Source organism: Bos taurus, chromosome 16 (assembly GCF_002263795.3).
Source record: "Bos taurus isolate L1 Dominette 01449 registration number 42190680 breed Hereford chromosome 16, ARS-UCD2.0, whole genome shotgun sequence".
Taxonomy (NCBI): Eukaryota; Metazoa; Chordata; class Mammalia; order Artiodactyla; family Bovidae; genus Bos; species Bos taurus.
Window position 1 is genome coordinate 7,265,988 of NC_037343.1, and position 27,112 is coordinate 7,293,099.

Here is a 27,112-nt window from a genome sequence, read left to right on the forward strand (position 1 = left end):
TAAGCTTTGCACATTCAGGAAGTTATTACCCTTCTAGTTTTCTTGTAGTGTATTTTATATTGTTCTGACTTTTTTTGTTGTTGTAAGCGCTTTTTGACTGTCATAGCCCACCCCACCCTTACCAATCTATTGTTTTGTTGGAATGTAGAGTGTGGTTTCTCTTCATCCCAGATAGAGGTGGAGATGCTGCATCATACAGGTGAGAAGAGATCAGATTTGGTGGAAACAGAGATCTGTCTGTCAATACTAATGTGCTTGTGGCTTTGCCTCTATTCTGCCACTAGTAGCTGAAATAAAGATAATAGTCCATCATTGCTTCTTTACTCAGTTTTGTTAGTTTCCAGTTGCTACCATGAATTCTATAAAATACCCTAGCTTTAGGACCTAAAAGGCAGAGGAACCAGAGGTCAAATTGCCAACATCTGCTGGATCATGGAAAAAGTAAGAGAGTTCCAGAAAAAAACATCTATTTCTGTTTTATTGACTATGCCAAAGCCTTTGACTGTGTGGATCACAATAAACAGTGGAAAATTCTGAAAGAGATGGAAATACCAGACCACCTGACCTGCTTCTTGAGAAACCTGTATGCAGGTCAGGAAGAAACAGTTAGAACTGGTCATGGAACAACAGACTGGTTCCAAATAGGAAAAGGAGTACATCAAGGCTGTATATTTTCACCCTGCTTATCTAACTTATATGCAGAGTATATCATTAGAAACGCTGGGCTGGAAGAAACACAAGCTGGAATCAAGATTGCCAGGAGAAAAATAAATAACCTCAGATATGCAGATGACACCACCCTTATGGCAGAAAGTGAAATGGAACTAAAAAGCCTCTTGATGAAAGTGAAAGAGGAGAGTGAAAAAGTTGGCTTGAAGCTCAATACTCAGAAAACGAATATCATGGCATCTGGTCCCATCACTTCATGGGAAATAGTTGGGGAAACAGTGGATACGGTGTCAGACTTTATTTTGAGGGGCTCCAAAATCACTACAGATGATGATTGCAGCCATGAAATTAAAAGACACTTACTCCTTGGAAAGAAAGTTATGACCAACTTAGATAGCATATTCAAAAACAGAGACTTTATTTTGCCAACAAAGGTCCATCTAGGCAAGGCTATGGTTTTTCCAGTCGTCATGTATGGATGTGAGAGTTGGACTGTGAAGAAGGCTGAGCACCAAAGAATCGATGCTTTTGAACTGTGGTGTTGGAGAAGACTCTTGCGAGTCCCTTGGACTGCAGGGAGATCCAACCAGTCAATTCTAAAGGAGATAAGTTCTGGGTGTTCTTTGGAAGGACTGATGCTGAAGCTGAAACTCCAATACTTTGGCCACCTCATGCGAAGAGTTGACTCATTGGAAAAGACTCTGATGCTGGGAGGGATTAGGGGCAGGAGGAGAAGGGGATAACAGAGGATGAGATGGCTGGATGGCGTCACCGACTTGATGGACATGAGTTTGGGTGAACTCAGGGAGTTGGTGATGGACAGGGAGGCCTGGTGTGCTGCAATTCATGGGGTCGCAAAGAATCAGACACTACTGAGTGACTGAACTGAACTGAACTTAAAATGACCCTGCTAATCACTGCTCTGCTCATAATTCCATTTTTACTAAATTATTAGCACAGTTATAACTTTAAATATGTTTCTACAACAATCAAGAATAACAACATAATACTGTCTTTCACTTCAGGTTTTCTTTGTCAGTCATAAAGCCTCCTGAAGAGATTGTCAATAGAGTTTCGAACTGCATTGATCATCCTGATCCAGCAAAGACCAACTGGGTCTTGACTGTGTCAGTCAGCTTTTGTTGCTTATCGATTAATCTATTTATAACTGTAATATCATCAGTTTTTCAATTGGCAAGTTTGGGGATTTCCACAATTACTTAAGTCCTTTCTGCTGACCTTTGTCTTTTGCATGGTGAACATTTTGCTGAGATAGGTTCTTTCTTAGCTGAGCAACAGCAGATTCAGTGGGGCTGCTCTTTGGAGGCGAGTATGTCTTCTGACAGTTTTTGATTGAATCAAACTGCACTTACTCTTATTTTATTCCTTGTGACTTAGTGTCTCCCCAAACTATTTGATGTACATGTGTGTGCACATGTGATGCATTGTTTTTTCTTCTATGGTACCTAGGACTTTACATATTTTTGACTTTAGAAAATTTTCTTTCCTTGATCACTGAGTTAACTTGTGAGAATCATTTATATTATCCATTTGTCTAATCAATGTTTTTCAGGGACTGAGCTTCCAACCTTTAAAAAGATAAAGCTCTTCTGGTTATTTATTCATCACAAATGTTAAAGTATAAGTGGTGTTGTGACTCAATTAAGGAACAATAATCTAAGATACCGATAATGTTATTAAGCAAAGGTGGGCCTTACTTATTAGATATATAATTTTAAATGTGGAAATAATTTTAAATGTGAACTTCTGTTGGACAAAATTTCCTTAAAAAAAAAAAAAAAAAAAAAAACCTCTGATAATATTGCCACTATGGTTGACGTTTTATCACAAATATTCCCTATTTTTAAATAAATAAAAACAAAGATGGCATGAAGCTAGTTTCCAGAGTATGAAATTATTTAAAGCAGCAGTAGACCAAGTTCTCAGATAAAGGCATCAAAATACATGTGTCTGCAAGGCTGGGAATTTATGTGGCTGGACTCCATTGGTCAATGGCTGTTTATTATGTACACCTAATTTACTGGAGTGGTAAATAGTGTGAGTGAAGAAATCAATTCACCAAAGGTCCATGGTTCCATCGGTTTAACACTTCATGATGAAAATAAAATGTGGCATAAGTTAGGGAAAAACCTTTTCCACACTGCCTCAATAAGATAAGAACTCCCATGATGAAAAAAGGCACTAAATGAAGTGCCTTTGATATAATTATGTGGATGGTAATAAACTCAGCCTAGATTTACTTTATGAAGTGATTCTAATGATAGTAATGATGTTTCACCATGTAACAATCCCTGGACAAATGGCAAATCTATTTTTGATATCAAATCACTCATCTTTAAAAAAATAAATTAAGATTTAAATTACATGAATTGAAATTCAGAGCATGTAAACAAAAAATAGTTTGTAAAGGAAACACAGAATTTTGGATTAAGCTTTATGGTCCATCATTCAGGTTAACCCAAGAAATATAGCTAGTATTTGAGAATATAAGAATACAGAGTCAGTAATTTAAGAATTAGCTCCTTTCACTGTATTAGTCATTAAGGACAATGATTATACAACTGCAGTCTACCCTTCAATCTTAAAAGGGTACTTAAAATATTACATATAAAACAGTATATATGTATCTCTTCTCTATCTTTTTATACAGTCATCAAGATCTAAATAAGAACAACATCACTGAAGATAACCACCAATAAATCTCAACCAGGATTAAGTAAATACTTGGATAAATTATTCTTTTTCATGCCTGATAGCACATGACATTAATTTTATATTTCAAATCAGCTTTACTGAACTAAATTTTACATTCCATAAACTTCACTGCTTTTTTAAGGGGCAATTTCAATGGGTTCTGACAAGTGTATTCAATTGTGGGGCTGCTACCAAAATCAACATATAGAATATGCTTATTACCAGAGAGACTTACACTGTCTATTCTATTACACATCTTCCCCGTCCCCCAAATTCATCCCTTGGCAATGGCCATTCCACTCATTGTACCCATAGATTGTTTTCCCTAGACATTCTATAAATGCATTTGTGCAATAGGCATCCTCTCTGTTTAGCGTCTTTCCCTTACCATCTAGTGTTTGAGATTAATATATTTTGTGGCCTGTATCAAAAGTTTGGGCTTCACTGGTGGCTCAGATGGTAAAGAATCTGCCCGCAGTGCAGGAGACCCAGGTTGGATCCCTGAGTCAGGAAGGTCCCCTGGAGAAGGAAATGGCTATCCACTCCAGAATTCTTGCCTAGAGGATTCCGTGATCAGAGGAGACTGGTGGGCTACAGTCCATGGAGTCGCAAAGAGTCAGACATGACTGAACGGCTAACATTTTCACTTTTCTCTTTCACCAGAAGTTTGATTCTTTTTAATTACGGTGAGAAATTATATAATTCTTTAAGGTTCACTCTAATTTGTGGATCATGATATGACTTTAGACTTGCAATTGTTCAGCTCTTTTAAAATCTTACCTATGGTCTTATGAGTGTGCTTGGTTTTCAAAGTAACAGCTTTGTAAAGCTGTTAAAGTGACTAACAGCTTTCTAAGCTGACTTTGACAGAATACATAAAACCTTTTCCTTAATCTTACTTGCTTATTTTGTTCAGACTAGAATTTAAAACGATCCCATAAAATTTTCAAAAATTGAATACTCAATTTTTGAGCATTTTCTCAAACTAAGGAATACGTAGTATTTTATTTATAATGTTGAGATCTTAATGGCCTCATCTCTTTCAAAGCATTTCAGAAACTGCCCTGTTTTCACCTAACACCTAACTGGTGATCTACTCTCCAGGTGAAAATATCTTTTATTATTTAATATATTTCACATTCACATGTGCTTATTTTAACATTCTAATGTAGCATACTTAATTTCAAAGTTTCTAAGGTAAAATCTTATTATGACAACAACTATTTAAAGAAAAAGAAAGCAGTGATTGAAAAGAAAATATTCTTAATGTAAATCTAGTGTTGTTTGTTCTTTGCTGGACATCCTTGAGCTTCTTAAGTAAGCTGAGCTATAGATATTTGGGCAGCAATCAACCAATGCAATTGCTAGTAATTTTCTAAATGTCTCACAATAAAGTTGTTGTTTTTTTGTGTGTGTGTTTGTGCTTTTTGTTTGTTTAAATGCTTTTTTTGTTTGTTTGTAGGTACAATCACTTAAAAACATGGAGATATAACTGTAACTGTTTTACTCAATTTAAGAGTGTTATTAATACTTTTTGTGCCTAGATAGACATTTTTCTTCCTTAGCTCACATTGCCTGAAAACGTTTCAGCTGTTTATAAATCTTACTTTTTTCTTCCTTCTTTTCTCCCTCTCTAACCCTCTCCCTCCTTCTCCTCACCCCATTTCCCTTTCTCTCACTCATTCTCTTTTTGAGGTCACCAACCTTTGTTTTCCTCTTGTGTTTTTGGACTCTTCTCTATACATTTTCCTGGCTCCATTCTTATTACTTCGAATATCCATGAAACCCTGAGATTTCAACTTCCTTCCACTCTTCTATTATGTTTAGATCTCCCCTAATCAATTCACCCTAAAAGATGTCCTTTTCACTATAGGGGACTGGAATGCAAAAGTAGGAAGTCCAGAAACACCTGGAGTAAGAGGCAAATATTTGGTCTTGGAGTACAAAATGAAGCAGGTCAAAGGCTAACAGAGTTTTGCCAAGAGAACACACTGGGCATAGCAAGCAACCTTCTCCAACAACACAAGAGAAGACTCTACACATGGATATCACAAGATGGTCAATACCAAAATCAAATTGATTGTATTCTTTGCACCCAAAGGTGGAGAATCTTTATACAGTCAGCAAAAACAAGACTGGGAACTGACCGTGGCTCAGATCATGAACTCATTATCGCAAAATTAAGACTTAAATTGAAGAAAGTAGGGAAAACCACTAGACCATTCAGGTATGACCTAAATCAAATCACTTAATGATTATATAGTGGAAGTGACAAATAGATTCAAGGGATTAGATCTGATAGAATGCATGAAGAACTATGGATGAAGATTCATGACATTGTAAAGGAGGCAGTGATCAAGAAAATCCTCAAGAAAAAGAATTTCAAAAAGGCAAAGTGGTTGTCTGAGGAGGCCTTACAAATAGCTGAGGGGGGAAAAAAAAAAAAAAACACCTAAAGGCAAGGGAGAAAAGGAAAGATATAAACATATGAATGCAGAGTTCCAAAGGATAGCAAGGAGAGATAAAAAAGTCTTCCTCAGTGATCAATGCAAAGATATAAAGGAAAACAACAGAATAGGAAAAACTAGAGATCTCTGGAAGAAAATTACAAATACCAAGGGAACATTTCATGCAAAGATGGGCTCAATAAAGGACAGAAATGGTATGGACCTAAGAGAAGCAGAAGATATTAAGAAGAGGTGGCAAGAATACACAGAACAACTATACAAAAAAGATCTCCATGACCCAGATAAACACGACAGTGTGAGCAGTCACCTAGAGCCAAACATCCTGGAATGCAAAGTCAAGTGGGACTTAGGAAGCATCACTATGAACAAAGCTAGTGGAGGTGATGGAATTCCAGGTGAGCTATTTTAAATCCTAAAAGATGATGCTGTGAAAGTGCTGCATTCAATATGCCTGCAAATTTGGAAAACTCAGCAGTGGCCACAGGACTGGAAAAGGTCAATTTTCATTCCAAACCCAAAGAAAGGCAATGCAAAAGAATGTTCAAACTACCACACAGTTGCACTCTTCTCACACACTAGCAAAGTAATGCTCAAAATTCTCCAAGCCAAGCTTCAACAGAACATGAAGTGTGACATTCCAGATGTTCAAGCTGGATTTAGAAAAGCCAGAGGAACCAGAGACCAAAGTGCCAACATCCATTGTATCATCAAAAAAGCAAGAGATTTCCAGAAAAACATTTACTTCTGCTTTATTGATTAAGCCAAAATCTTGACTGTGTGTATCACAATAAACTGTGGAAAATTCTGAAAGATATGGGAATACCAGACCACCTAACCTGCCTCTTGAAAAGCCTATATGCAGGTCAGGAAGCAACAGTTAGAACTGGACATGGAACAACAGACTGGTTCCAAATAGGAAAAGGAGTACGTCAAGGCTGTATATTGTCACCCTGCTTATTTAACTTATGGACATAGTACATCATATGAAACCAGGCTGGAAGAAGCACAAGCTGGAATCAAGATTGCTGGGAGACATATCTATAACCTCAGATACACAGATGACATCACCCTTATGGCAGAAAGTGAAGAAGAACTAAAGAGCCTCTTGATGAAACTGAAAGAGGAGAGTTGAAAAGTTGGCTTTAACCTCAACATTCAGAATACTAAGATCATGGCATCCAATCGCATCACTTCATGGCAAATAGATGGAGAAACAATTGAAACAGTGAGAGACTTTATTTTGGGGGGCTCTAAAATCACTGCAGATGATGACTGCAGCCATGAAATTAAGATGCTTGCTCCTTGGAAGAAAAGCTATGAGCAACCTAGACAGCTTATTAAAAAACAAAGACATTACATTACCAACAAAGCCCCATTCTAGTCAAGGCTATGGTTTTTCCAGTAGTCATGTATGGATGTGGGAGTTGGACTATAATGAAAGCTGAGCACCGAAAAATTGATGCTTTTGAACTGTGATGTTGAAGAAGACTCCTGAGAGTCCCTTGGAGTGTAAGGAGATCCAACCTATCAATCCTCAAGGAATCAGTCCTGAATATTCATTGGAAATGACTGATGCTGAAACTCAAACTCCAATACTTAGGCCACCTTTAGTGAAGAATCCACTCATTGGAAAATACTCTGATTCTGGGAAAGATTGAAGTTGGGAGGAGAAGGGGACAACACAGGATGAGATGGTTGAATGGCATAAGCAACACAATGGACATTACTTTCAGTAGCATCTGGGAGTTGGTGATGGACAGGGAAACCTGGCGTGCTGAAGTGCATGGGTTCGCAAAGAGTCAGACATAGCTGAGCAACTGAACTGAACTGAGGGAATTTCTCACAAGAGAAAAATGGATGAAGCATGTCAGAAAGATAAGAAAGTCAGTGTGGAAATCTTCTAGCTGTGAATGCTGAAATATTTTGAACAACAAAATAAAGAATTATAATATTGAGTTATATAGCAAAGAAAGAAATAGTTCCACTTTTGTAATTGTCTAAAATATTGCCTCTATATACATGTAGAGTATCAGACAGTGCTAAATGTTTTTTCTTTATCCATAGAAATTAATTTGATAAGACTCAGAAAGAGAAAGGATATCTACTGTGTTAAACACATTTTAAAAAATTTTTGACCCATCAGTTATTTATACAGTTTTTAAAATAAATTTATTTATTTTAATTGGAGGCTAATTACTTTACAATATTTTATTGGTTTTACCATACATCAACATGAATCTGCCATGGGTATACACGTGTTTGAATCCACATAAGTGCTATTAAACAGTGTTTGTTTTTCTGAGATTTTTTTTTAGTATAATACCCTTAAGTTTTATCCAAATTGTCACATATGGCAGGATTTCCTTCTTCTTCATGACTGTATAATGTTCTATAGTACATATAACATACATGTCATCCATTCATCTGTTGACAGACATTTGAGTGTTTCCATCATTTGACCATTATAAATAATGCTGCCATGAATATGGGGGTAAATAATGCCTCAATGAAAATGGAGGTGCAGATATCTGATTTTGATTCCTTTGGATATATACCCAGAAATGGGACTTAGTTTTATTTTTAAATTCTTTGAGGAACCTGGATATTGTTTTCCATAGTGGTTGTACTGATTTACATTTCTATCAATAGTGCCCAAGGGTTTACTTTCTCCACATCTTCGTCAACACTATACCTCCTATCTTTTCTGATGACAGCCATTCTAACAAATATGAGTTGATATTTATTGTATTTTTGATGATTAGTGGCATAGAAAACTGTTTCATGTAACTGTTGACCATTTGTATGTCTCCATTGGAAAATTCGGTGTCTTGGGTTTCATTGGGTTGCTAAGACTTCCTAAGTGGATTCTTAGCGTCTCCCTCAGAGCTGTTTTTGCTCATGGACAGCTGTCCAATCACTGATCTTCATGGGAGAAGGAGAAATGAGGATGCTGTGTTCTCCAATTTTCCCACCTTTCCTCTGTTATTTATTCCTGAGTTCACTCTGTTGTGTTTATTTCTTTTTTTTTTTATTTTTTTATTTTTTTTAATTTTATTTTATTTTTAAACTCCACATAATCGTATCAGTTCTGCCAAACATCAAAACGAATCCACCACAGGTATACATGTGTTCCCCATCCTGAACCCTCCTCCCTCCTCCCTCCCCATACCATCCCTCTGGGTCGTCCCAGTGCACTAGCCCCAAGCATCCAGTATCGTGCATCGAACCTGGACTGGCAACTCGTTTCTTACATGATATTTTACATGTTACAATGTCATTCTCCCAAATCTTCCCACCCTCTCCCTCTCCCACAGAGTCCATAAGACTGTTCTATACATCAGTGTCTCTTTTGCTGTCTCGTACACAGGGTTATTGTTACCATCTTTCTAAATTCCATATATATGCGTTAGAATACTGTATTTATGTTTTTCCTTCTGGCTTACTTCACTCTGTATAATAGGCTCCAGTTTCATCCACCTCATTAGAACTGATTCAAATGTATTCTTTTTAATGGCTGAGTAATACTCCATTGTGTATATGTACCACAGCTTTCTTATCCATTCATCTGCTGATGGACATCTAGGTTGCTTCCATGTCTTGGCTATTATAAACAGTGCTGCGATGAACATTGGGGTACACGTGTCTCTTTCCCTTCTGGTTTCCTCAGTGTGTATGCCCAGCAGTGGGGTTGCTGGATCATAAGGCAGTTCTATTTCCAGTTTTTTAAGGAATCTCCACACTGTTCTCCATAATGGCTGTACTAGTTTGCATTCCCACCAACAGTGTAAGAGGGTTCCCTTTTCTCCACACCCTCTCCAGCATTTATTATTTGTAGACTTTTGGATCGCAGCCATTCTGACTGGTGTGAAATGGTACCTCATAGTGGTTTTGATTTGCATTTCTCTGATAATGAGTGATGTTGAGCATCTTTTCATGTGTTTGTTAGCCATCTGTATGTCTTTTTTGGAGAAATGTCTATTTAGTTCTTTGGCCCATTTTTTGATTGGGTCGTTTATTTTTCTGGAGTTGAGCTGTAGGAGTTGCTTGTATATTTTTGAGATTAGTTGTTTGTCCATTAGCCAGACTCATCAAGAAACAAAAGGAGAAAAATCAAATCAACAAAATTAGAAACGAAAATGGAGAGATCACAACAGACAACACAGAAATACAAAGGATCATAAGAGAGTACTATCAACAATTATACGCCAATAAAATGGACAACGTGGAAGAAATGGACAAATTCTTAGAAAAGTACAACTTTCCAAAACTGGACCAGGAAGAAATAGAAAATCTTAACAGACCCATCACAAGCATGGAAATTGAAACTGTAATCAAAAATCTTCCAGCAAACAAAAGCCCCGGTCCAGACGGCTTCACAGCTGAATTCTACCAAAAATTTAGAGAAGAGCTAACACCTATCCTGCTCAAACTCTTCCAGAAAATTGCAGAGGAAGGTAAACTTCCAAACTCATTCTATGAGGCCACCATCACCCTAATACCAAAACCTGACAAAGATCCCACAAAAAAAGAAAACTACAGGCCAATATCACTGATGAACATAGATGCAAAAATCCTTAACAAAATTCTAGCAATCAGAATCCAACAACACATTAAAAAGATCATACACCATGATCAAGTGGGCTTTATCCCAGGGATGCAAGGATTCTTCAATATCCGCAAATCAATCAATGTAATACACCACATTAACAAATTGAAAAATAAAAACCATATGATTATCTCAATAGATGCAGAGAAAGCCTTTGACAAAATTCAACATCCATTTATGTTGTGTTTAGAGAACACACTTGTTTCATTTAATTCCTTTTCAATGCACTAAGACTTTTTAATGGTATGTTTTGAAATATGTTTCATATGACTTCCCTGGTGGCTCAGACGGTAAAGCATCTGCCTACAGTGTGGGAGACCTGGGTTCGAACCCTAGGTCAGGAAGATCCCCTGGAGCAGGAAATAGAAACCCAGTCTAATACTCTTGCCTGGAAAATCCCATGGACAGAGGAGCCTGGTAGGCTGCAGTCCATGGGGTCACAAAGAGTCAGGTATGACTGAGCAACTTCACTTTTCTTTCTATTTTTTCATATGTGCATGAGAAGTATGTGAATTCTGCTATGGTTGTACCAAATGTTCTGTAGATAAAGATTAAGTCTAGTTGGTTTATAGTGTTTCCAAGTTTCCTGTATCTTGTTGATCTTACACCCAATTGTGCTATTCATTGTGAAAGATGGGGCACAGAAATCTCTAAATAATTGTTGAATTATTTATTTCTCTTATCAATTCTATCAGTTTTGCTTCATGTATTTTGAGTCATTGAATATAGATGTATAGTTATAACACCCTGCTTAATTTACACTTTTATTATTATAAAATATCTACAGTCAAGCAACTTTATGTCTTGTCTTATTTTTAGTAATTTTCTTTTTCTACTTTTAGCTATGCTGGGTCTTCATTACTGTGTTCAGGCTTTCTCTAGTGGCAGTGAATGGGGGCTAGTCTTCCTTAAGATGTGTGGGCTTCTCACTGCAGTGGCTTCTCTTATTGCAAAGCACAGGCTCTATGCACATGGATTTCAATAGTTGTGGCATGTTGGCTCAGTAGTTGTGACTCAGGGGCTCTAGAGTACTGTCTCAGTAGTTGTGGCACATAGGCTTATTTGCCTCATGGCACAGAGGATCTTCCCAAACCAGGGATTTAACCTGTGTCCCATGCATTGGCAGGCAGTTTCTTAAACACTTCACCACCAGGGAAGTCTGATTTATATCTATTTTAGTATCAGTACAACCATCTCATTTCTTATGGTTTCTGTGTGCATGGCTCATTCCTTTTACATTCAGTCTATTTGTAACTTTGAATCTGAAATGTGTCTCTAGTAAACTATGATAACCTGGAATAGTTTCTGCAACATAGAGCTGACTGTGATGAAAGAGGCAGGTTCCTTATTCTCTACTGGAGCATATACGGAGCTTTAGACGGTGAGCCTGGGGGCAAGGAAGCCCAGGGTTCTTAACTCTGTCCTCCTGAATAGAGCTCTGCCATGCTAACCTGGGGGTGAAGGGTAAGGAGGCAGAATGTAATGGCTCTTACTACTGTGACTGAAATTTAATCAATTTTTCTAAATGTATGTTCCTTTCTTTTCTGTATGCTCTTAGGGCAATTTGCAGAGACTCCAATTATACACACACACACACACACATATATGTGTGTGTGTGTGTGTGTGTGTGTGTGTGATTTTCATCCGTTAAACATCCATTTCACTAGGGAGAGGATCTGTCAAGCACCCCACACTGCTGTTCTAGTAATCTTTCTAATTTTCACTGTAACACTGATCTGTGGCAATGTGTCCCATTCTACCCGAAAGCAGAAACTTTGCTTATCTTTTAGATCTTCACTATCACATTTTGCTTTATTAGACTCTTTACAAGCAAAAATTGGAAAAAAAATGATGGAAAGCTTAACATACAACATCAGACTCACCTTTCAGAGGCTCCATTTTCTCTAGTATCTTGACCCCTGAAGTCCAAGGCACCTTCAGATCTCTGCTCTCCAGAATTCCTCCAGCTACATGAGACAGCTCTCATTCTGATCCTATTTTTCTGACCTCTAAGCTGCATACAAATTAAGGATCAGCATATGTCTCAAGGGAAACAACAGAAGAAAATATCAGGCTCATTTCACTACATTTTCTTTGTGCTATGCTGACCCTTAAAGCTCATTTGCCTTGGATGCTTTCCAGGGCTTTCAAATGTCAGCATGTGTGTATGCCACCTGACTTTTACAGTTGTTCTCATTGTGATGTCTCTGTGCTGCTCAGTCATAACCAGCATGCTCTTAACTGTCTAAAGAGTGCACCTTGGAGCAGGCCTAGAAAGAAGCATCTGAAATAGGTCATGACATCTCTCTTAATGTACCTATTATGCTTAGAACAGAGATTACCCACCCCCCACCCCCAAAACATGTAATTTTATAATGGAATCAATGTGTGATGCTTGTGGAGATTTGTTTCAATGATCACTTTCTGTTTCTGGTAATTTTTTTAGATGTGTTTCTACGGTGCTATGATTATCTCAGATGTTGGGAGAATATTGGAATTTGGGAAACAAATGGAGGAGGAAACAAAATATTGTGTGTATTTTAGTTTTATTTTGTATTTGGAAATCATGTGTCCCTTGTGTGAATTTGACCTTAAGTCTTACCATCATTCTCACTTCAGTTAAATGATGTGAGCTGTTGTCAATCAATGTGTTAAACTGAATTGACATCTAGGTGTTCAAAGAAACTGGACATTCAGCATTATCATGAAAAGATATTGCATTAAACCTCAGGAAAACAAAGTGAAAAAGCATAATGCAATAACTGAAGCAAACATATGGATGGATATGCTTCAAAAAAATAACTTGAATTCCCTACATTATTTTAAAAAACAAGAGCTTTATGTTGATGAAGAAAGAAGTACAGTCACAGGTGCATAAAAATGGGTAATGTTTTATTACTAAGTTACATGCAGAAAGATGGTCCATCACATGTTAAACAATGCAAAAGAATATGAATTTTAAAAGCAATGGAATGAGTGAAAAAATTCATAACAATGAAAGATAAGAGAAATTTCTTAGTTGTGCAGGGTTCATTTTAAAGTATTGTATCACACTTTGATTGCAGGATTTTTCTTTCTTAAGTTGTATAAAAAGCAATGGTACATCTTAATAACTGATGATATTATCTAATACATAAAATGTGGTTTTAATATTTTATTCTGTGTGCTTAGTACACAGTGCCTTGTATATAGCATATAAAAAATGAATGTGCATATTTAAATTGTAGATTTTCCTGCTTATACACTCAAATTCTGACTTACTTGATATAATTTATAATTGTGTAGTAACTTGAAAAGTTTAAATGGTTAAATTTTACATGTGAAATTTTATGTGAAATTTATATTTCCATCTTATATTCTGAAATCCATTAAGGGTTTAGGATAAATTCAGACATATATCACATTTGAGGTTTTCTGAAAAAAAAAAAAAAAGTTTTCATTATTTATTTACAAAAAGGCTCTACTTTTGACAGTTTTTCCAGCAGAGATATACCACTAGAATTTTAATCCCAATGGATAAAATGTTGAAATGGAAAGTACCAATTAGCTAGAATCTGTTGACTTTGGAATCTACATTTTACAAAACAATGAATTTTCTCTTCCTATTGATTTTAAATATAATCTTTTTCCTGATGTTTTTTCATATCTTATTTGGAAAACCTCAGAAAATATAATGAAATTTTTCTTAGGTTATCGTTTGGAACACATGACTCTGTGAAGAAGTCATACCACATACTCATATAGTTATGAAACTGCTCCAAAAATAAAGAGAGTCCGTTTTTACCATTACACTATCCAGTCATCAGTGAGGTATTTTGCATAAAAGTAGCCTCTTTGAGACTTTTGTGTGCTCATCTTAAAACTAAATGTTCTCAATAAATCAGGTATATCCATTGCTCTTCAGTTATAATCTGACTGCAAATATTAGGCTTCTTCTTATTTTACACATTAACAAAAAACATTGACATTTTTTTCCAGTAATTATAATGTTTTGGGGAAATGTGTCCCAAATGAAGGCAGTGGCACCCCACTCCAGCACTCTTGTCTGGAAAATCCCACGGACGGAGGAGCCTGGTGGGCCACAATCCATGGTGTTGCTAAGAGTCGGACAGGATTGAGCGACTTCACTTTCACTTTCATGCATTGGAGAAGGAAATGGCAACCCACTCCAGTGTTCTTGCCTGGAGAATCCCAGGGACCCAGGAGCCTGGTGGGCTGCAGTCTATGGTGTCGCACAGAGTTGGACACGACTGAAGCAACTTAGCAGCAGCAGCAGCAGCCCCAAATGAAAAGAAGTTGTTTTTAGTAATCTACTTGGACAACTATCTGTGATTTGTGAATGTGATGACAGAAATTAATTTTTAGAACAAAAATAAGTTCATTGTAAAATTAGGTGATATTTATACTTTTAAGAATGTGAGAATATTTAAAAATCAAAGGATATTTCATCAGCAATGAACTATACAGACAGATGCTTATATTGACTCTCAGTATAAACACAGGTAGTGTTTGATCAAAATTTGCAATAAAATCCATTTTAATATTTCTTATTCCATTTGACTATCTTAACTTAAACTTTTATCAAATTAGCAAACTGATTAAAAACAGTCTTCAGTCTACCTTAAGATATACTTCACAATTATCAGCATCTGCTCTTAATGTGACATATAGAACAATAATAATAATGAATTATATTGAAATGATGCATATGAATCATTTGGGTCATTATTGACCTAAATGGATTATTCTGCAAGTTAAGACTATCTTTCCTGAAATCTGTTATGCAGAGTTTTCCTCAGTTCAGTTCAGTTGCACAGTTATATCTGACTCTTCGTGACCCCATGGACTGCAGCACAACAGTCCTCCCTGTCTATCACCAAGTCCTGGATCTTGCTCAAACTCATGTCCGTCGAGTAGGTGATGCCATCCAACCATCTCATCCTCTGTCATCTCCTTCTCCCCCTGCCTTCCATCTTGCCCAGGATCGGGATCTTTTCCAATGAGTCTGTTCTTCACATCAAGTGTCCAAAGCCTTGGAGCTTCAGCTTTAGCATCAGTCCTTCCAATGAATATTCAGGATTGATTTACTTTAGGATTGGCTGGTTTGATCTCCTTGCAGTCTGAGGGACTCTCAAGAGTCTTCTCCAACACCACAGTTCAAAACCATCAATTCTTCGGTACTCAGCTTTCTTTGTAGTTCAACTCTCACATCTATACATGACTACTCAGTAGAGTTTATCTACTGAAAATAAATTAACCAAATCATTTCAAGAATTGTTTGTCTACAAATTATTAAATTCCTTGCATTTCATACCCTTATTTCATTTCATCTCTGTAGGATGCAAATTAAGCCTACCATCCCCATTCTCTCTGTCTTTGTCTGTGTCTAATATACTTTGGATCTAGAAGACCTAATGCAAATAATTTGCCCCTCTCTCAGTCTAACCCAAATTACTACTGTATAAAATAAGAACATAACTCTTTAATCAATACTGCATGTAGTTGAACATGCCACAATGATTGTCAAACACCTTATTATGTTACACTGCATTGATCCAGCTGATTGAAGTAAAATACACACATATCAGAATGCTTTGGAAATTAGACGTGTGCTACTCTATTTTTTCTTTGTTTGAGTAATGTGGTGCATTTATTAGTTTAGTGAAACACATTTGTAATCTGCTATACATACGTATTTCCATGCCAGGATTGCCTAATGGGGTATCCAACAGATCTTCCTAAGCTGCATAGTTTAAAGTTAGAAATTGGGATCAATCGTGATCAGGTGTTTTTCCTTCTCAGGAAGGAAAGTGGCAGGATTTAAGTTTCCACAAACTTTATGCTTAGTTATTGATTCTCCTAACAATAAAGACTGATATTTTAAAAGCCTGTCTGTCCTCCAAATATTAACTTTAGAGTGTAAGATTTCACTCACATCATGAGAAGTCAGTACAATAACATTTCACCCACTAATAAGTTTAAGAACTTCAGGCACTAGTAAAGCAATTTCAGAATTACTCTTAGACAGTGTGGCCATCCACAAGCCACTCTGTCTAATTCTCTGCTCAGGTATCCTATAGGCTGCTGGTGAGGCCCTGGGATTGTGTCAAAATTCCCAAGGCCATTCCTTTTCTTTCAGTGACAAAAAAACTCTGACCCTGTGGGCAAGTTCAAAGTGATTGCTTGCAGGAGAGCAGTTTGAAGAGCATTAAAATCCTTTTGAGTGTTTAGAGACCAAACCAGCTTGTCAGTTTTGGCTTGTTGAGTTTCAGTTATAAGTTTATTTAAAGCCCAGGCTAGTTCCCCATAACCCAGAATCCAAATGTGGCAGTAGCTTGTGATATCCCCAAATCCTCTCAATTGTGTCAAAGTCATAGGTAGGGGATGATTTAGTATACATTTAGTTCTCTTGGGGCCTATGGCCCTAGTCCTTTCTGATATGATCAGGCCCAGATACTTAACAGATTGTTGACAAAGCTGAGTCTTTTCTTTTGGTGCTTTATAACCGCCAACATCCAAAAAGTTCAGGAAGTTTTCTGATGCTTGTGAGCAAGCTTCCTCTGTCTCAGAACAGGGCAGAATATCATCTACATATTGTAGCACCACTGCCTCAGAGTTACTGCAGTTTTGTAGATACTGTGACAAATTTTGCCTGAATACCTGGGGGCTCTCATGAAATCCCTGGGGCAAAACTATCCAGGTTAACTGAGAAGCTGGCTGGGTAGGGTCTTCAAAGGCAAATAAAAATTGGCTTTCTTCCACCAATGCTGTAGAATAGAACACAGCCTTTAAATCAATTACTGAAAAACATTTGGCTCACTCAGGAATTTCAGACAAGAGTATAAGGATTAGGTACCATGTGATGTAAAGGAACTACAGCCTCATTTATTATTTGTAAATCTTAAACTAGTCTCCATTTATCATTTTACTTCTTTACAACTAATGTAGAAGTGTTGCATGTACTGTTACAGGGAATTAATAGCCCCTGCTCCTTTAAATTCTCAATGATGGGTTTTAACCCTTCTTTAACCTCTGGTTTCAGTGGATGCTGCATTTGATATGGAAATAGGTATGTATCTTTGAGTTTGACAGGGACAGGAAATAGCAATTTGTGCTCGACCCACAAATTTTCCATAAGCCTACACTCTAGGATTTACATTTTGTTCCATTAATGGGAGAGAAAGGGAGGGCTTTATATTCATGAAAACAGGCATGGACCTTGCTTAGTATATTCCTCCACAAAAGGGGTGAGGGAGACTCTGGCATAATCAGAAACATGTGTGCAAATAGCAGAGAGTCCCAGTTACAGCATAGAGGACAACTGAAATAGTAACGTTTGCTTGTCCAGACAGTCCCATTATGGAAACGGATCAGGAAGAAAGTGGGCCAGGGGCTTCAGTAAGCATAATGTTGAACCTTTGTTCAAAAGGAAATCAGCGGATTCCACCCCCCGCCCCCCCCCCCATAGTTATTAATACCTGGGGTTCCTCAGGTGTAATTAGGATGGGAGCATTTTGGGGGACCCCTGGGCACCTTCAGTTCTGATTGTCTTGAGTGTCTGACCCCTGGGAGCTATGCCTCAGGGCAATCTCTTCTCCGGTGTGGTTCTTTGCAGACTGAACATGGAGCCAGGGGCGGCTTAGATGCCTGAGGACAATCCTGCTTAAGGTGTCCCTCCTTTCCACAGTAATAGCAAGTGCATCCCTTTTCACCTGGGTCCCACTGAGCATTTTTCCCAGGCTGTTTAAGAATAGTTCTGAGAGCCATTACAAGTGCTTTTGCCTGTTTCTTGGTCTTTCTCTGCCTTTCTTTCTTCTCCTCATATTCCCTGCTGTAATAGACTGTCTAGGTTTCCCACATCTGCAAGTTTAAGAAAAACTGACCTTGCCACACTTTTGCCAGCAGCTATCTCTGTTCTGTAATTTAATCTCATTTTCAATTATCCTATTCTTTTTATCCTAAAAAGAATATAATCAATCAGATTTTAGTATGGTGATGTCCATGTATAGAGTCATCTTTGTGTAGTTGGAAGAGGGTATTTGCTATGACCAGTGTGTTCTCTTGGCAAAATTCTGTTAGCCTCTTCCCTGCTTCATTTTATACTCTAGGCCCAAACTAGCCTGTTACTCCAGATATATCTTGACTTCCTTACTTTCACATTCACTTCAGTTCAGTTCAGTTCACTCACTCAGTCATGTCTAACTCTCTGTGACTCCATGAAACGCAGCACGCCAGGCCTCCCTGTCCATCACCAACTCCAAGAGTTCACCCAGACTCATGTCCATCGAGTCAGTGATGCCATCCAGACATCTCATCCTCTGTCGTCCCATTTTCCTCCTGCCCACAATCCCTCCCAGCATCAGAGTCTTTTCCAATGAGTCAACTCTTCCCATGAGGTAGCCAAAGTACTGGAGCTTCAGCTTTAGCATCATTCCTTTCAAAGAAATCCCAGGGCTGATCTCCTTCAGAATGTACTGGTTGGATCTCCCTGCAGTCCAAGGGACTCTCAAGAGTCTTCTCCAACACCACAGTTCAAAAGCATCAATTTCTTCAGCGCTCAGCTTTCTTCACAGACCAACTCTCACATCCATACATGACCACTGGAAAAACCATGGCCTTGACAAGACAGACCTTTGTTGGCAAAGTAATGTCTCTACTTTTGAATATGCTATCTAGGTTGGTCATAACTTTTCTTCCAAGGAGTAAGCGTCTTTTAATTTCATGGCTGCCGTCACCATCTGCAGTGATTTTGGAGCCAAAAAAATAAAGTCTGAAACTGTTTCCACTGTTTCCCCATCTATTTCCCATGAAGTGATGGGACCAGATGCCATGATCTTCGTTTTCTGAATGTTGAGTTTCAAGCCAACTTTTTCACTCTCCTCTTTCACCTTCATCAACAGGCTTTTGAGTTCCTCTTCACTTTCTGCCATAAGGGTTACAATCCCCTATGATGAAAAAAGCATCTTTTTTTTGATGATAGTTCTAGAAGCTCGTGTAGGTCTTCATAGAACCGTTCAATGTCAGCTTCTTCAGCATTTGTGGTTGGGGCATAGACTTAAATTACTATGATATTGAATAGTTGCCTTGGAAACCAACCAAGGTCATCCTGTCATTTATGAGATTGCACCCAAGTACTACATTCCAGACTCTTTTGTTGGCTATGAGGGCTACTCCATTGCTTCTAAGGGATTCCTGCCCACAACAGTAGATATAATGAACATCATAATTAAATTCACACATTCCCATCCATTTTAGTTCACTGATTCCTAAAACATCAATATTCATTCCCATCATCTCCTGTTTGACCACGTCCAATTGCATGACATCACCGACTCGATGGACATGGGTTTGGATGAACTCCAGGAGTTGGTGATGGACAGGGAGGTCTGGAGTGCTGCAATTAATGGGGTCACAAAGAGTTGGACATGACTGAAAACTGAACTGAACTGAACTGAACTGAATTTACCTTGATTCATAGACCTAACATCCAGATTCCTATGCAAAATTGTTCTTTACAGAACCAGACTTTACTACTTTTACCACCAAACACATCCACAGCTGAGCAATGTTTCCACTTTGACCCAGCCTCTTCATTCTTTCTAGAGTTGTTTCTTTACTCTTCCCCAGTAGCATTTTGGAGTCAGACATGATTTAGTGACTGAACAACAACAACAACCATCTGGCTATGACTTTTATATTTCCTTTTCACTGTTTGTAGTACCACAGATATGAAAACTTCAAAATTCCACTGGGACCAAAATCCATTGATAATTGCATTTAAAAAAAGACATCCATTCCACATATCCTCGCCACATCCCTGCCTAGCTTAGGTTTCATCTTCAAAATGATATTTACCCCCTTGAAGACACCATCAACTTTGGTGCATCATACCTCAGATTCTAAAAAATAAAAATAATGAATTAACTTAAAATAGGTGTGTTACTGATACTGTACACAATGCCAATTGTCTTGTTATTCACACTGTCCACACTGTGCAAGGTGTGGTTACTCTTGCACCAGGGTAGGCAAGGTGCAAGCTAAAAGTCTGGAAGAATATTCAAGGAGCTATAGGAACTGCAGAGACATTTATTCTCTTCTAGCTGACACAGCAGCCATAACACAATTCTCTCCTCTCATGGCGGACCCAATGGACACAAGCATGACACAGCAGTGATTACCATTGCTTTCAAGGTGGGGCTCACATATCCCTACAGCACAAAGAAGCTTATGACCAAGCAAGTACCACGTGATGCACATATGCAGTGCTATAAATGATCTCAGCTGTTATATTGTCATTATTCGACATGGGACAAGACAGCTTGAACACAACTTCTTGGCTAATTTGCTGTCTCCCTACAATAGGTAATAAAGTTAAATACATGATTTCAAACACTAAAATTTTTATATTTAAAATATTATAGAAAATCTTAATAAGTTTCATTTTGGCAAATATTTCTTAATACACCACACAAAGAGTGAAGTATATAATAAAATCAACAAATTGTATTAAAATTTTGAAAAGACATTTGCTTTTCATAAACTCTGTCAAAAAAAAAAAGAATAAATCATAGATTTGGAAGACATATTTATAAACTTATATTTGAAATATGCTTCTGTTGCTGTTAAGTGATATCTGACTCTTTGTGACCCCCATGGAGTGCAGCATGCAAGGCTCTTCTGTCCTCTACTATCTTCCTGTGCATGCGTACTTCCATGCTCACTTCTGTCTCATTCATTACGACCCTATGGACTATAACCCATCAGACTCTTTTGTCCATGGGATTTTCCAGGCAATAATACTGGACTGCTGAGTCATCAGGGCAAACTATCTCCTGGAATTTGTTGAAATTCATGTCCATTGAGTCAGTGATGCTATCTAACCATCTCATCCTCGGCTGCCCCCTTCTCCTTTTGCCTTCAATCTTTCCCACCATTAGGGTCCTTTCTAATGAGTTGATTCTTCACATCAGGTGGCTGAAGTATTGATGCTTCAGCAATAGTGCTACTGAAATAATAATACAACTTGGGACTTCTTGATGCTACTCTCTTCCAATATATACTCATAAAAATAGCATAATCAGTTCACTTACACCCTTAATTTCATGGTGGACAAATTAAGGAGCCATTACAATGAAAGAGATCTACAGTCCCGAAGGGAAGAAAATTAACATTTTCATCCCTGCCTCCAGGTAAACACATTGAATTCATATAATTTTAAAATTTCAAAGCCCAGCACTTGCCAAAATTCATCTGGGGAATTAGTAGGCAAGAAGAAAATCATCAGCAACAAACAGTTTTAAATGAAGGCAAGTATATCAGTGGCAGCAATACCATACCTAAATCATAGTAGCAGAAGTATCATATACAGTAGCTCAAATTTTATTGACTCTAGTAATCCACATTTTGTCACAGAATACATCATCTTTAAAGGAAGAACATGTGGCTAGAATTTTCAGATTCCTTGAGTAAACCAGAATCTTCATAATTTGAAGGAAAAGAATAAACCTTCACTGTTCCAAGGAATTATCATGGTATGTTTATGTTACAGGTTATATATATATATATATTAAGAAAAATAAAGCTAATAATGTTCCCTTTTTGTTTAGATGCTAGCATCAGAAATCTATTTATTATTAAGTTTCATCTCATAATCTTTAGGGATTAAAGTTCAGGGGTGCTGAGGACAATCACCATAGAGATGTGTATCATCTCTTATTGCTTGACTGAGCACAGAAAACTTAGAAATAATCCTCAGGGTGAATCCACTCACTGTGTACTTAAAAAATCATTTATGCTTCCTGGGTTCAGTACTCAAACAGGCCATGCTGACAGAGCAATGTATTAACCTTTCCTATAAATTAAATGTGCTCATGTTCAATGTAGCACTTGCTTACAATAATTTACCATCATTTGAAGAATGTGGTAGAAAAATAATTTTCTACCAGTGGTTAGGTGGTTTGAAGGTCAATTACAAATTTAAGATTTTAGCAAGCTATCTGTTTTCAGGGAAAAGAGAATAGCAATGTGTGTGTATATGTTTGTGTGAGTGTAACCATTTACTCCATTATGTTTCAAAAAGCACACATTTTTCTCAAGAAAATGAAACTGAAAAATACATCTTTTAGAATATATTCATGTTTCTAATGATAGTTAAATTAATGTCATTTTCAAAGTAATTTGTCTTTATTAAGTCTGCACATATTTACTGAGCACTTCTTTTTATTACATTATTATGGTAAGGACACAACATGAGATCTACCCTCTGAACACATTTTTAAGTGTATAATAAAGTATTGGTAGCTATAAGCACAGTGATGTTCAACTAAGCTGTAGAATGTATTCATCTTGCCCAGTTGAAAGTTGATGTTATTTGATGTGCATCCCCCCTCCCTCCAGCCCCTGGTAACCACCACTCTGCTCTCTGCTCCAATGGATTTGACTATTTTGGCTACCCTCATTGAAGTGAAATTATGCAGTGTGACTGGCTTTTTTTATTTAGTGTATATTTCAAGTTTCACTCATGGAATAACATATTACAGAATTTCCCTCATTTTAAAGTGTGAATAATATTCTGTTGTGCATATTTGCCATATTTTCTTATTCCATTTAAGTTGTTTCAACATCTTAGCTATTGTGAGTAGTGCTGCAATGAACACAAGAGTACTAATATGTCTTTGAGATCCTGATCTCAATACTTCTCAATAAATACCCAAAAGTGGAATTACTGGATTACTGGGGAGTATATTTTAAATTTTTAAGGAACATCTGCACTGCTTTCTATTGCTTCTGAGGCATGTTACATCCCCACCAATAGTGGGAAAAAGTTATAATTTCTTCACAGTCTCACCAATACTTATCTTTTGCTTCCTTGAGAACAACCGTGCTAACAGGAGTAAGGTGATATCTCATTGTAGTTTTATTTACATTCCTCTGATGAGTGGTCAACACTGAAATCAGATTGATTATATTATTTGCAGTTGAAGATGAAGAAGATCTATACACTCAGCAAAAACAAGACCAGGAGCTGACTGTCGTATAGGTAATAACCTCCTTAATCACAAATTAAGATTTACACTGAAAAAAGTAAAGAAAACCACTAGACCATTCAAGTATGACCTAAATCAAATTCTTTACGATTATACAGTGGAAGTGACAAATAGAGACAAAGGATAAGATCTGATAGACAGAGTGCCTGAAGAACTATGGACAGAGGTTTGTGACATTGTCCAGGAGGGAGTGATAGAGACCACTCCTAAAAAAAGAAATTCAAAAAGGCAAAATGGTTGTCTGACGAGGCCTTACAAAGGGCTGAGGAAAGAAGAGAAGCTAAAGGCAAAGGAGACAAGGAGAGATATATCCATCTAAATGCAGAGTTCCAAAGAGTGGCAAGGAGAGGGAAAAAAAGCCTTCCTCGGTGGTCAATGCAAGGAAATAGAGGAAAACAATAGAACTGGAAAGACTAGAGATCGCTTGAAGAAAATCAGAGATAACAAAACAACATTTCATGCAAAGATGGGCTTGATAAAGGACAGAAATGGTATGGACCTAACAGAAGCAGAGATATTAACAAGTAGTGACAAGAATACAGAGGAGAACTATACAAAAAAGATCTTAATGACCCAGATAGCCACAATGGTGTGATCAATCACCTAGAGCCAGACATCCTGGAATGCAAAGTCGAGTGGGCCTTAGGAAACATCACCATGGACAAAGCTAGTGGAGGTGATGGAACTCCAGGTGAGCTATTTCAGGTCCTAAAAGATGATGCTGTGAAAGTGCTGCATTCAATATGCCAGCAAATTTGGAAAACTCAGCAGTGGCCACAGGACTGGAAAAGCTCAGTTTTCATTCCAATCCCAAAGAAAATCAATGCCAAAGAATATTCAAACTACTGCACAACTGCACTCACCTCACAAGCTATCAATATTGCTGAAAATTCTCCACACAAGGCTTCAACAGTACATGAACTGCAAACTTCCACATGTTCAAGCTGGATTTAGAAAAAGCAGAGCAATCAGAAATCAAATTGCCAACATCTGTTGGATCATTGAAAAAGCAAGAGAGTTCCAGAAAAAAAACATCTGTTTTGGCTTTACTGACTGCACCAAAGCCTTTGACTGCATAGATCACAACAAACTGGAAAATTCATCAAGAGATGGAAATACTGACCACCTTACCTGCCTACAGAGAAATCTGTATGCAGGTCAAGAAGCAACAGTTAGAACTGGACATAGAACAACAGACTGGTTCTAAATTGGGAAAGGAGTACATCAAGGCTGTATATTGTCATCCTGCTTATTCAATTTACTGGTTCTAAATTGGGAAAGGAGTACATCAAGGCTGTATATTGTCATCCTGCTTATTCAATTTACTGGTTCTAAATTGGGAAAGGAGTACATCAAGGCTGTATATTGTCATCCTGCTTATTCAATTTATAGGCATGGCACATCATGTGAAATTCTGAGCTGGATCAAGCACCAGCTGGAATCAAGATTGCTGGGAGAAATATCTATAACCTAAGTTATGCAGATGACACCAGCCTTATGGCAGAAAGTGAAGAAGAACTAAAAATTCCCTTCATGAAAGTAAAAGAGGAGAATGAAAAAACTGGCTGAAAACTCAACATTCAAAAAACTAAGATCCTGGCATCCAGTTCCATTACTTCGTGGCAAATATATTGGGAAACAATGAAAATAGTGAGAGGCTTTATTTTCTTGCACTCCAAAATCACTGCAGATGGTGACTGAAACCATAAAATTAAAAGATGCTTGCTCCTTGAAAGAAAAGCTATGACCAACCTAGATATCATATAAAAACAAACAAACAAACAAAAAACAAAGACATTACTTTGCCAACAAAATCCATGTATACAAAGCTATGGTTCTTCCAGTAGTCATGTATGACTATGAGAGCTGGATTATAACAAAAGCTGAGGCCCCCAAAATTGATGGTTTTGAACTGTGGTGTTGGAGATGACAATTGAGAGTCCCTTGAACTATAGGCTTTCCTGGTGGCTCAGACGGTAAAGTGTCTGCTTACAATGTGGAGAACCCAGTTTTGATCCCTGGGTCGGGAAGATCCTCTGGAGAAGGAAATGGCAACCCACTCCAGTACCATTGCCTGGAAAATCCCATGGATGGAGAAGCCTGGTTGGCTACCGTCTATGGGGTTGTAAAGAGTCAGACATGACTGAGCGACTTCACTTGGACTATAAGGAGATTAAACAAGTTAATCCTAAAGAAAAGCAGTCCTGAATATGTGTTGGAAGGATTGATGCTGATGCTGAAACTCCAATACTTTGGCCACCTGATGGGAAGAACTGACTCACTTGAACAGACCCCGATGCTGGGAAAGATTGAAGGCAGGAGGACAAGAAGATGGCAGAGGATGAAATGGATGGAGGGCATCACCAGCTTGATGGCCATGAGTATGAGCAATCTTTGAGAGCTGGTGATGGATAGGGAAGCCTGGTGTGCTGCAGTCCATGGGGTCACATAGAGTCGGACATGACTGCTCGACTGAACTGAACTGATGATTAGCGGCAATCTCTTATTTTACAGAAAAGAACAATAATATGATTCTGGAATAAAGAGAGACTTTGAAAGTGAAAGTGGTTCTCTTCAAGAAGTTGAATTATGTATAGAACAGTCTTTTGGACTCTGTGGGAGGGGGCGAGGGTGGGATGATTTGGGAGAATGGCATTGAAACATGTATATTATCATATATGAAATGAATCGCCAGTCCAGGTTCGATGCATGATACAGGATGCTTGGGGCTGGTGCACTGGGATGACCCAGAGGGATGGTAAGGGGAGGGAGGTGGGGGGGAGTTCAGGATGGGGAACACGTATACACCCGTGGTGGATTCATGTTGATGTATGGAAAAACAAATACAATATTGTAAAGTAATTAGTATCCAATTAAAATAAATAAATCTATAAAAAATAAATAAATAAAAAGAAGTTGAATTGTTTGTGGAAAAACGGGGCAAGGGATTTTATTATTATATAGCACTTTGACTTTTATTTAAAAAATTTAAGTTATTTACCCTGGCTTGTATTTCAGTGATCTAACAATGTACTATTTTTATGTATACATTTTATATTTTGTTGATTTTTTATTTATTTATGTTTTTGTTAGATTTGCTTTTTCTACTCTCTTCCCTAGCACATACCGTCCATCCACTATGGATTTATTTCAACACTGTTGTATTAATATTATAACTGCTCTGTCAGATAATACGTTATAATATGATTACTATTCCTTTGTTAGCATTTTTTTTCCTGTAAGCTTTACAGTTTTTCTTTTGCCTGTGTGCATTTCTCATTTTGGGGGGCTAGTTTTGTACACATAGGCATTTCTCAGAGATATTTATGGTTTGATTTTAGACAACCATGATAAAACAAATATTGCAATAAAGCTAGTCACACAAATTTTGGGATTTCTTAGTGTATATAAAAGTTACATTTAGACTATCTTGTAGTATATTAAATCTGGAGTAGCATTAGGTCTTCAAAAACAATGTAAATATCTTATTTAAAATAACATTATTTTAAAACTACACTTTATTACTAAAAAATGCTGAACATCATCTGAATCTTCAAAGAGTCACAACCTTTCTGCTGGTGGAGGTTTTGCCTGAATGTCTGGCTCAC